Raw genomic sequence first — 12486 nt, 5'->3', positions numbered from 1 at the left:
TTATTTGCTCAAAGTATGCTCCCAGTGTATGAAATAATGGGGCAGACATTGGTAATTGGCTACCCAGAAGTCATTCCTAATCCCTTCATCCTTGTGGTCTTTTTGTATAGCATATAATAAGTGCATATTACATTCCAGAGCACATGGAGGTCCTCAGTTAGCCCTTGATTTTTTTATTGGAAGGAGCAAAAACTGTCTCCAAGTTCCTTTGTAAATTCTTACTCTAAAAAGTAGATGTACAATAATTTCCATTACATGAAACCAACATCATAAAGAACATGAAGGAAAGAGCATTTAGTGAGAATCAGAAAACTACATGAGCACTGATGAAACAGAACAATTTAACATCAAAGGAAAGCTGTCAAGTTGTTCAAGATGCTGGACTGGGTACAGACATTTACATCCTGTGCTTCCCGGGACGCAATGAAATAGTTCAGAAACACACACATAAAGTCAAGAAAACAGCAGGATGGGGGCAAGAATAACCAGTAGAGGAGAGATTTCAATAAATCCCTGCAAGACAGAAAACAGATGGGAGTATATTGATGGACCACAGCAAAGAAGTCATAGCCTGGAATATTCCATGAGGGGGCTGAGTGGGGACTGGAATGCCATGATCTGCCAACCAGAATTCTAGAGGGGCTCTGGGCTCAGGAGGGAGGAATTGGTCTGGAGTCTGGAAACAGGCGGATTTATTGAATACATAAACAGAGAAGAGGTATGCCAGTTAAATTCCCCTCTCGCCACCTCCCTCATTGCTTACATTTTTTTAAGCCATCTGGGGAATTAAGCCTTCGAATGGGATGTTGGCATACTCCAGAGTGAAGTCACCTCATTCTGACTTTTGGGGGAACCCCATCTGACAGCTACCTCCACATTTTCTCATTTTAAAGCTAAACTTGCCATTCCACAAACTCCCCCCTTGTAAACAAAGCTCCCTACCAGAATTTCTGCTTGGTAGAGCAGCCTATCTGGACATCAATACTAGACACAAATATATCAGGGGAGATGCCTATACCAGATCCCCATCCTTCATTTTTAAATAGGAAGAGACAACCCCAAAAATGATTAGACATGTGAGAAAAACCAGCAGCATTAAGAAAAAAAGAAGATAAAAAGAAATAATGACTGCAGGAGAGAAAAAGAGAACTCAAGCACTGAGAAACATTTTACACTCATAAACTTTCTGGGTGTTAAGGAAATGGTGCAAGCAGAGAACTATAAAGAGACTAAAAACAGGATGCAAAAAAATCAATGGAATGATAGGAAAACAAAGTCATAAAAATTCCCAAAATATGAACAAAATGATAAGGAGAAATAGAACATGAGAGAAAACACAAGAGAACTATAGAAACCATCACTTGACTTAGAATCTCAGAGAGAAAAAAAATAGAAAAAAAATGAAGGAGAGGATATTATTAAAGAAACAGTAGGGGGAATAAATCCCTAAACTGAGAAAAACAAAAGTTTTCACCAGAAAAGAGACCACTTATTGCTGAGTAGGATGAATTTAAAAAACTATAAATTTTAGAGTGCCGGTGATAAAAGATGATTATAAACAACTCCAGAAAGAAAAACACAAATACGGTCCAGAAAACAGCGTGTCTAGGATGACATAACTATGCTACAAGCTTGGAAAAAACAATCCAGGGTGGGCCAGTGAGATAGAGGCTCTGATAGGGATGTCTCCCCAAGAACAGCTGGGGGATTTGGTGCAGTAGACCAAATAATCGTAAAAGTCGATAAACTTTAAAATATGATAAAGGCATATCATTCTTTTGGTAAAATATTTTTAAAAGTATCAAAAAAACCAGGAAGGAATAAAACAACAAATTTGACAAGACTTTACATAATTGATGAAGCCTAAGGAAAAATATTTCATTTGATCTTGGTACTGAAAAGATGTCCCATTGAGGAGCCCAAAAGTGCCGATATTGAATGAATAGAGAAGTGCCCTGCTTTATTTAAAAGAAGAAGAAGAAAAAAAAAGAATGCACACAGTCATAGCAATGTAACTGCTATTGATTAGTGTTGCTTCTATTATAGAATCCAACTACAGGAAAGCATGGGTGGTTTGCGTATGGCTAGTGTACAGAATTTAATACCAATAGCCTGGAGAACGTGGAAGAAAAGTGACAGAATGGGGAGTGTAGAGGTTAAGAATGGGGAAAGTTCGAAGGGTTAGGAGTAAAGGCACTCATCCTACATAAGCAAAGATTCAAGATAATCAAAGAAGAAAGTATCAGTTAAAATTATAACCCATAGGAGATCTAAAAATAAAAATAAAATAAGGATCAAATTTAGAAAATGAGAATATATAGGGAAAGTAGCCAGGGTACAAGTTAATATCTCATCTTATATATTAAGATACAAATATTGTTTAAATAAAGGCATAAGCCTATTATTTAAATGCATAGTGGTAACTAGGAGAGGGTTAAAAATAGAAACAGAGTTGCCCTCAGGAGGTGGAGAGAATAGAAAAGGTATAATGGAGACTTTTGCTATTTATAAGCTCTTCTTTAGTTTTATTAAGAAAGTATTTTTACACTGCCTTTGAAACACTAATTTTGTAATAAAATAATTACTAAGAACCATCCCTCATCCCATTTGTGAGTCTCATCCTATTCTCACTCCAAATCTTATGTCTGTCCAATCTATGTCTTACTACGTCTTACTCCATTACTGAGCTCAAAAGGAAAGCACAGCTGATGTATCACAATGGCCCATTAAATTGACAAAATCATTTTATTTCATGGGTGAGCAGCCATTTTATCCTCTCAGCCTCAAGTGTTTTCTTTTATAAAATCAGGGGATATGGTGATTAATATAAAGACTTTTCTAGTTTTAACATTTTTAAAGAATATACGTGCACCTCTTGGGAAGAATGTAAATTAGCACGACTATGTGGAAATACGGCGGTTTCACAAAAAGTTACAAAGAGAACACCATACGATTCAGCAATTCCACTTCTGGGTATACATCAAAGGATATGAAATCAGTATGTCAAAGAAGTATCTGCACTCCCATGCTCACTGCAGCATTATTCACAATAGCCAAGATATAAATCAACCTAAGCAACCATCAGTGGATGAATGGGTAAAGAAAATATGCTATATGTGCATAGTGGAATACTATGCAGCCTTAAAAGTGAAGGAAATCCTATCATTTGCAACCACATGGATGAACTTAAAGGACATTATGTTAAGTGAAGTAAACCAGGCACAGGAGGACAAATGCTATATGATCTCACCTCACCTATATATGAAGTGTAAAAAAGCTGAACGCATCAAAACAGAGAGTAAAATGATGGTTTCTGAAAACCAGGGGATGGGAAGAATTGGGGAGATGTTGGTGAAAGGACACAAAATTTCAGGAGGACATGAGAAATCGGTTTAAGAGATCTATTGTAAATCATGATGACTTCAATTAATAACAATATATTGTATTTTTGAAAATTGCTTTCAGAGTAGATTTTCAGTCTTCACCACAAAAAATAAGTATGTGAGGTAATGTATAATTAAGTTACTTGAATTGGCTATTCCACAACGTACACATATATCAAAACATCACATTGTACACCATAAATATGTACAATTTCTGCTTGTCAGTTTAAAAAACAATGTGTACACTTATCTTTATCTGTTTTTGTCAACACTAGAATATGAAGCTAAATATCCACAAGATGGCAGTCTAAGCCCAGTTCTAAGATGAATCCTTTTTTTGCTTTTTTAATTCTCCAGTCTTGCTGGTAGAAATTATTACACAACATAAAGAACCAAGAGAAATATTTTCAGGAAAATTAGAGTAAAGCCATAAGCAACACTCAAGAAACCAGACTTACTTCCTTACCTCCAACCTTTAAGCTTTTGCTAAGCCTCTCCTACAGCATATGAATTGCCTTGCCCCAGGTCACAGCAACCCAGATGTTTGCACACTTTCAAAATAACAATCACAAAACCTTATTTCTGGGATTTGAACCTCCATCCAAAGTACTGATGAAAGCTATATCTTATGGACCCTCCCAGGTGGTGTGAGAAGGTTTTAAGTGACAAATGCACTCCAGCCTTCCCATCTCCCTAAGCCTTTGAATCCCTTCCTCTATGGTAAACCAAGGGAGAACAGGCATCTCCAGCTCCCTCACAGTGGGCCACCTTTTTATCCGTGTTTCAACCAACCAACCAAACAGATTGTTAGCGCCTTTCCTAACTCCCCAAGCTGCAACATTAAATACAGAATCTCTGCTTGGTGGGTCCAAGTCAATAAATTCAGCCAGATCCAACATTATGTTCTTTCTACCATTATCCCACCACACCCTTAATATCCATTCCACACATGTTCCCTGGATTTCTGCTTGTATGAATTAGAAAACTCAAGTCATCCTTTTGGAGTGTAGCAGACCTCCTCGTGGGCCACACTTTCTATCTCACCTTTACGGGCCTGCTGGGACTTGAGTCTGGTTATGGGGCTAGAAGCAAAGAGAGGAGGTGAGGGTGGGTCCTGAGGAGAATCAGCCTTTCCAAGCAAGCTTGGAAACTCCCTCAGGGGAGGCCATTACTGTTTCCTCGGGCAATGAAGGGCTAACCCCCTCAGACACAGGTGGAAAGGCCAATATCACTGGGGGTGGGTGTGGAGGTGGGCATGCTACTGCCACTAGGGATGAGGGCTCATCAGAATTCAGGAGCCCGATGTCCCCAGCGTCATCAGGGTTCTCCCACACATCTCCATCCCAACTTAAAAACAAAACAAAACAAAAAAAACATTCTTTCCCAATTAAGGTCCTCACTTTAACAGTAGACACCCTGAGAGGCTGAGAGTTTGTGTTTAGTGTACATCAGAGCATTGCATGATGAAGGTTTGTTGATTTTCAGCAAGTTCAGCAACTTCCTGTGGTTAGAAGAGAGAAGATTCTTCTTCGGGGCACACTTAGAAGCTCTTTCGCTATTTGTGAGCACCTGGAGCCAAGAATTGAAATCCATGAGCTCATCACTTTCTTTCTTTTTTTAGTGTAAATTGAACTAGTACAAGTGTAGTTTTGTTATATGGGTAAATTGCCAAGTGGTGAAGTTTGGGCTTTTAGAGTGCCTGTCATCTGAATAATGTACATTGTACCCACTAAGTAATTTTTTCTCCCTCACCCCTCTTCCACTTTCCTCCCATTTTCTTTCATCACTTTGTCCAGTGGTGTTAGGAGCAACCAACTAGCATTGTTATATTCCTTGGTTTTTCACTAATGTTTGAAAGTATCAGGTACAGGGTTGCCAAGTGTCTTGCTTCATATATGTGGTGAATTAGGAGTATCAAATATATTTATGTTCTGTACAACAGTTCATGCCATGGACTAATCAGGTTAGATGGACTGTCTAATCAGATTAGACAGCCAATTCTCAAAACCCTAAAACCAGTTAAGAAAATTTATCCTTAAAACTGTTTCTCAAGAACCACTCCTGGTGCCAAAATCTGTATTATTCAGTGTTCTCTAGACATACAGTACCAACAGGCTATGCAAAAGGGGATATATATGGGGAGAACTGGCTTACAATATCACAGTGGTGAAGTTTCACTTAGACTGACTTCGAGCTGGAGAGGCAGAGAAGCCAATAGCATGACTCACAGCCAGTAGCATGATCAGTCCATGTCCTAATCCTCAGAACCAGGGAAGTCCATAGTGTGGCAGTGAGGACTGAGACCACCCCCTACCCCAACCCCGGAGGCTGCTGCCGCAAGTCCCAGAGTCCAAAAGCTGAAGAAGAACCTAGAGTCTGATGTCCAAAGAAAAAGCATCCTGCTCTAGAAGGGAGAGAAGGAGATAATTTTTCCGCTCATTTTCCTCAGCAGGGCCCCCAGATGACTGGAGGGTGCCCACCCACACTGAGGGTGGGTCTTCCTCTCTCAGGCCACTGACTCACTCACCAATCTCCTGCACAAGCACCATCACAGACACACTCAGAAAAAATGCTTCACTCGCCATCTGGCATCCCTCAAGCCAGTCAAGGTGACATTGAAAATTAACCATTGCAATGTCTTTAACTGACATATCTTGTGAAGTTTGGTGACTTTCAGAAAGAGAAAGACTATATATGAAAGTTTCAGCTTAACTTACAAATGTTACGTTTACAGATGTCCACATTAGCATAGTATTTTACCAATTTTGCCAAGTCAGTGCCCATGAAGACATGGCCAATGTGCAGGAGGGTGCCTTTAGGCCAAGACAGGCATGCCAGGGCAGAGTATTTTAAATCATCACTTATTAATTCAGTCAACATATATATTAATATATTGAGTGCTTGCTATCTACCAGACTGCATGCCAGACACTGACTAAACAGTCAAGAATGATACAACGAGGTCCCTGTTTCTTGCCGTTTACATTCTTACTGCTGGGAGAACAGACACGATGGCTATAATCTGAAGGATGAGTTGGGGGACAGGTGAGAGGACAGGGAGATTATTTGGAGGCTGTTGTAATAGTTCACCCATGAGATGATGGAAATGGAGAGCAGTAGAAAGATTCGCCTAAATTACTACTCTTCCCGACTGTATTGCTCACAGCTACACACATACACACACAATAACATCCACCAGTGCTGTCACATAGCTAATGGTTCCCTTCAATGTGATCTCATAACAAACTATATCCCTGTGCTAGGCTATCATCATGTTGAAAGTAAGAAATTCATAATTATAACAATGGCAAAGAATATAGCAATCATAATATGATCATTGGACATTTACCATGAGCCAAGCATTACACACTTATTTCATATAACTTTCAAAAGGCACTCTTATGAAATAGATGCTATTTCCTCAACATTATAGATGAGAAATTGCATTTGGAGCATTTCAACTTATTCATCTCTGGAGTCCATTTGTTTCTTTTTACTTTTGTTGCCTGTGCTTTTGGTGTCCCATCCAAAAAGTTATTGCCAAGACCAATGTCAAGGAGGGTTTCCGCTATGTTTTCTCCTACTTTTATGGTTCAAGTCTTTAACCCATTTGAGTTGATTTTTGTGTATGCTGTAAGATAAGGATCCAATTTTATTATTTTTTATTTTTTGGTAAATATATAGATGGGTGTCTCACTATGTTGCCCAGGCTCATCTTGTACTCCTGGGCTCAAGTAATCCTCCTGTGTCGACCTCCCAAAGTGCTGGGATTACAGGTATGAGCCACCACACTTGGCTGAATTTCATTTTTTTACATGTGAATATCCAGTTTCTACAACACCATTTATTGAAGAGACTATCCTTTCCCCATTGTGTATTCTTGGCACCTTTATTAAAGATTAGTTAACCATATATATGTGGGTTTCTTTTTGAGTTCTTAATTCTGTTTCATTGGTCCATGTGTCTGTTTTTATGCCAGTATCATACTGTTTTGATTGCTGCAGTTTTATAATATAATTTAAGACCAAGAAGTGTGATGCCTCAAGTTTTGTTCTTCTTTCTCAAGATTGCCTTAGCTACTCAGGGTCTTTGTGGTTCCATGCAAAATTTAAATTTTTTTTCTATTTCTTCTAAAAATGCCATTGGAATTTTGACAGTAACTGCACTGAGTCTGGAGATAACTTTGGGTAGTATGGAAACTTTAGCAATAGTAATTTTTCAAATCCACAGATACATAATGTCTTTCCATAAGAGTTTGTCTTCAATTTCTTTCATCAATGTTTCAGTTACAGTTTTCAGTGTACAAATCTTCCATTTCCTTGATTAAATTTATTTCTAAGTATCTTATTTTTTGAAAATTTTTATTTTAGGTTTGGGGGTACATGTGAAGATTTGTTACATAGATAAACAAATGTCACAGGGGTTTGTTGTACCTATTATTATATCACCCAGGTTTTAAGTCCACTACCCAATAGTGATCTTTTCTGCTTCTCTCTCTCCTCCCACCCTCCACCTTCAAGTAGACCCCAGTGTCTGTTGTTTCCTTCCTTGTGTTCACAAGTTCTTATCATTTGGCTCCCACTTATAAGTGAGAACATGTGGTATTTGGTTTTCTGTTCCTGCTTTTGTTTGCTAAGGATAATGACCTTCAGCTCCATCCGTGTTCTGGCACAAGACACGATCACACTTTTTATGGCTGCATAATATTCCATGGTGTATATGTACACTTTCTTTATTCAGTCTGTCACTGATGGTAATTTAGGCTGATTCCATGTTTTTGCTGTTGTGAACAGTGCTGCAATAAACATTCATGTGCATGTGTCTTTACGGTAGAATGATTTATCTTCTTCTGGGTATATACTCAGTAATGGAATTACTGGACTGAATGGTAGTTCTGCTTTTGGCTCTTTGAGGAATTGTTGTACTGCTTTCCACAATGGTTGAACTAATTCACACTCCCACCAACAGTGTATGAGGGTTACCTTTTCTCTGCAACCTCATCAGCATATGTTACTTTTTCACTTTTTAATAACAACCATTCTGACTGATGTGAGATGGTATCTTATTATGGTTTTGATATGCATTTCTCTAATGATCAGTGATACTGAGCTTTTTTCATATGCTTATTGGCAACTTGTATGTGTTCTTTTGAAAAGTGTCCGTTCATGTCCTTTGCCAGCTTTTTAATGGGGTTGTTTGTTTTTCTGTTGTACATTCGTTTAAGTTCCTTACAGATGCTAGATATTAGACCTTTCTCAGATGCATAGTTTGCAAATATTTTCTCCCATTCTGTAGGCTGTCTGTTTACTCTGTTGATAGTTTCTTTTGCTGTACAGAAGCCCTAAAGTTTAATTAGATCCCATTTATCAATTTTTGCTTTTGTTGCAGTTGCTTTTGAGGTCTTCATTATGAAATCTTTCCCCATTCCTATGTCTCGGATGGTATTGCCTAGGTTGCCTTCCAGGTTTTTTAAGTTTTGGTTTTACATCTAAGTCTTTAATCCATCTTGAGTTGATTTTTGTATATGGTATAAGGAAGGGGTCCTGCTTCAGTCTTCTGCATATGGCTCGCCAGTTATCCCAGCACTGTTTATTAAATAGGGAGTCTTTTCCTCATTGAGTGTTTTTGTCAGCTTTGTCAAAGATCGGATGGTCATAGATGTGTGGCCTTATTTTTAGGCTCACTATTCTGTTTCATCGGTCTATGTGTCTGTTTTTGTACCAGTACCATACTGTTTTGTCACTGTAGCCTTGTAGCATAATTTGAACTTGGGTAATGTGATTCCTCCAGCTTTGTTCTTTCTGCTTAAGATTGCCTTGACTATTCAGGCCCCTTTTTTGGTCCCATATAAATTTTAAAATAATTGTTTCTAGTTCTGTAAAGAATGTTATTGGTAGTTTGATAGTAATAGCATTGAATCTGTAAATTGCTTTGGGCGGTATAGCCATTTTAATGATATTGATTCTTCCTATTCATGAGCGTGGGATGTTCTTCCATTTGTTTGTGTCTTCTCTGATTTTTTTTGAGCAGTGTTTTGTAATTCTCAATGTAGAGATCTCTCAAATCCCTGGTTAGCTATATTCCTAGGTATTTTATTTTTTGTGTGTGGCAATTTTGAATGGGGTTGCCTTTCTGATTTGGCTCTCCGTTTGGTTATTGCTGGTGTATTAGAATGCTAGTGGGTTTTGTACATTAATTTTATATACTGAACCTTTGCTGAAGTTGTTTATCAGCTGAAGGAGCTTTTGGGCCAAGACAATGGGGTTTTCTAAATATAGAATCCTGTTGTCTGCAAACAGAGATAGTTTGACTTCCTGTCTTCCTGTTTGGATGTGCTTTATTTATTTACCATGCCTGATTTCTCTGGCTAGGTCTTCCAATACTATGTAGCTGGCTGGAATTCCAGGCCAACGGGTCTTATATTGTGAGGTGCCATGGACATGGGGCCTGTGGGCTGTTGCTGCTCAGCCCTCTGGATTCAGCCTCTTTTCTAGGCGTACGTAAAGGAATTCAACCTTCCACTTTGCCAGAGCTGCGGCTACTTTTGCCAGAAAGCCCAAGTATGTAAGGCTCCAGGGTCTCCATGCATGCCTGAGCGACTGCTCTGCCATGACTCCACGTAGCTCTATCAGACTGAAGACTGAAGGCCCTGGTGGAGTGGGTTCACAAGGAGATCACCTGACCTGAGGGTTGCAAAGATCTGTGGGAGAAGTGTGGTTTTGTCACTCATTCACTCGCCACTTCCCTGGGCAGAGAAGGATCCCCAGGCTCCATGTCGCTCCCAGGTGGACCGTTGTCCTGTCTTGCTTTTCTTCATTCTCTGTGGGTCAGTTTGTTTCCTTGATTAATTCCAATGCAAGTACCTGGATGTTTCTGCTGAAAGTATTGTATTTACTCACCCCTTCTTTTCCTCTCCATGAGCGCCATGCACACTAGCTGCTTATAATCGACCATCTATCATCTTATACTTTTTGATGCTATTATCAACAGCTTAATTTATTTTTCAGATAGTTCATTGTTAATGTATAAAAGCATAACTGATTTTCATAGATTGATTTTATATCCTGCAACTTTACTGAATTTGCTTGTTAGTTCCAAGTCTTTAGGCTTTCCTAACTATATGAATATTTCATCTGCAAACAGAAACAGTTTCATTCTTCCCATCCAGTTTGGATGCCTTTTACTTCTTTTTATTGTCTCATTGCTCTGGCTAGAACTTCCAATATTATTTTGTTTTAGTTTGAGTATATGTGTGCGGATTCGTTACACAGGTGTGTTGAGTAATGCTAAGATTTGGGATATGAATGATCCCATCATCCAGATAATGAGACCAGTACCCAATACCTTTTCACCCATTTGCCTCCTCTTTAGTAGTCTCCGGTGTCTATTGCTGCAATCTTTATGCCCATGTGTTCCCAATGTTTAGCTCCTATTTACAAATGAGAACATGTGGTATTTGGTTTTCTGTTCCTGTGTTAATTAGCTTAGGACAATGGCCTCCAGCCTGCATCCATGTTGCTACAAAGGACATAACTTTGTTCTTTTTTATGACTGTGAAGTATTCTGTGGAATATATGTGCCGTTGGTTGTTTTTTTAATCCAATCCAGCATTGATTGGTACCTAGGTTAATTCCAAGTCTTTGCTATTATGAATAGTCCTGTGACGAACATAGAAGAGGATGTGTCTTTTTGGTAGAATGTTATGCTTGCTTTTGGGTATATATCCAGTAATGGAATTGCCGGGTCAAATGATAGTTTGATTTTAAGTTGTTTGAGAAATCTCCAAACTGCTTTCCATAGAGGCTGAACAAATATACTTGCCCACTAACAGTGTGTGAGCATTCCCTGTTTCCTGAAGTCTCACTAGCATCTGCTGATGCTGTTGGTATGCAGTTAATCTATAAATGTTAATAGCTTTTTTATGTGCAAACAGTAACCAATTATGAGCTAAAGTGCTATTTCTAATGGAAATTAATTAACAAAAAATGTAAGTTCTATACCACCAAAACATTAAAACACGACTAAAGTATTTAAAAGAATACTTGAATAAGTACATATATTCAAGCGCATAATAGTTACATAATTTTTCTGTTATTGGATAGGAAACTTTTTTATTTTTGAGATGGAGTCTCTCCGTTGTCCAGGCTAGAGTGTAGTGGCACCATCTTGGCTCACTACAACCTCTGCCTCCGGGGTTCAAGTGATTCTCCTGCCTCAGCCTCCCAAGTAGCTGGGATTACAGGCACTTGCCACCACGCCTGGCCAATTTTTGTATTTTTAGTAGAAACGGGGTTTCGCCATGTTGGTCAGGCTGGTCTCGAACTCCTGACCTTGTGATCCGCCCGCCTTGGCCTCCCAAAGTGCTGGGATTACAGGTGTGAGCCACCGCGCCTGGCCTGGTTAGGAAACTTTGACAACACAAAGATGTCAGTTCTTTCTTAATAAGATACTCTATACATTTTCAATAAAAGTACTAAGACAATTTTGGGTGTGGTGTCTGGAAATGTTGTAAACAGGACAAGAGTGGAGGGAGCTAAAACAGATGATTCCAAATTGTAAATGAAAAAATAAACATGCACCAATATCCAGAAAGTATATGAAAAAGATGCGTAATGAGAAGGTACAAGCTCTGTTAAATCTCAAAGCATACTCTGAAGTTGGTAGCTATTTAACCATGAATAAACAGATGTAATTTAATGGAAAGTACAGAAATAGAGTCACGTGTGATAAATACGGAAATTCACTAAAGTGGTAAAAGAAATTTATTATTTAATGGTTAAATTGAATTAAGATAAATGGCTACCTATCTGAATAAAATGTTTTCTGCAAAAGTATATAATTTTCAGATGGATCAAAGATTTAAAGTGAAAAAATGAAAGGAATAAAAGCTGGAAGAAAATATGAAAAAAGACGCTGGAAGAAAATATGAAAGAACTGTTTTAAATAGTAATGAGAAAAATCTAAAACAAAATAAAATAGACAAAAGTCCTTAAAAATGCTCAAATGACTATATAAAATTTGAAATATTTATTGGTAAAAATTTAATATAAATAAAGATTAAAACGTAGGAAACTAAGTGGAAAAAATATTTGTACCACAGATAT

This window comes from Macaca fascicularis, chromosome 11 (assembly GCF_037993035.2).
Source record: "Macaca fascicularis isolate 582-1 chromosome 11, T2T-MFA8v1.1".
Taxonomy (NCBI): domain Eukaryota; kingdom Metazoa; phylum Chordata; class Mammalia; order Primates; family Cercopithecidae; genus Macaca; species Macaca fascicularis.
This window is presented reverse-complemented; position numbering follows the sequence as displayed.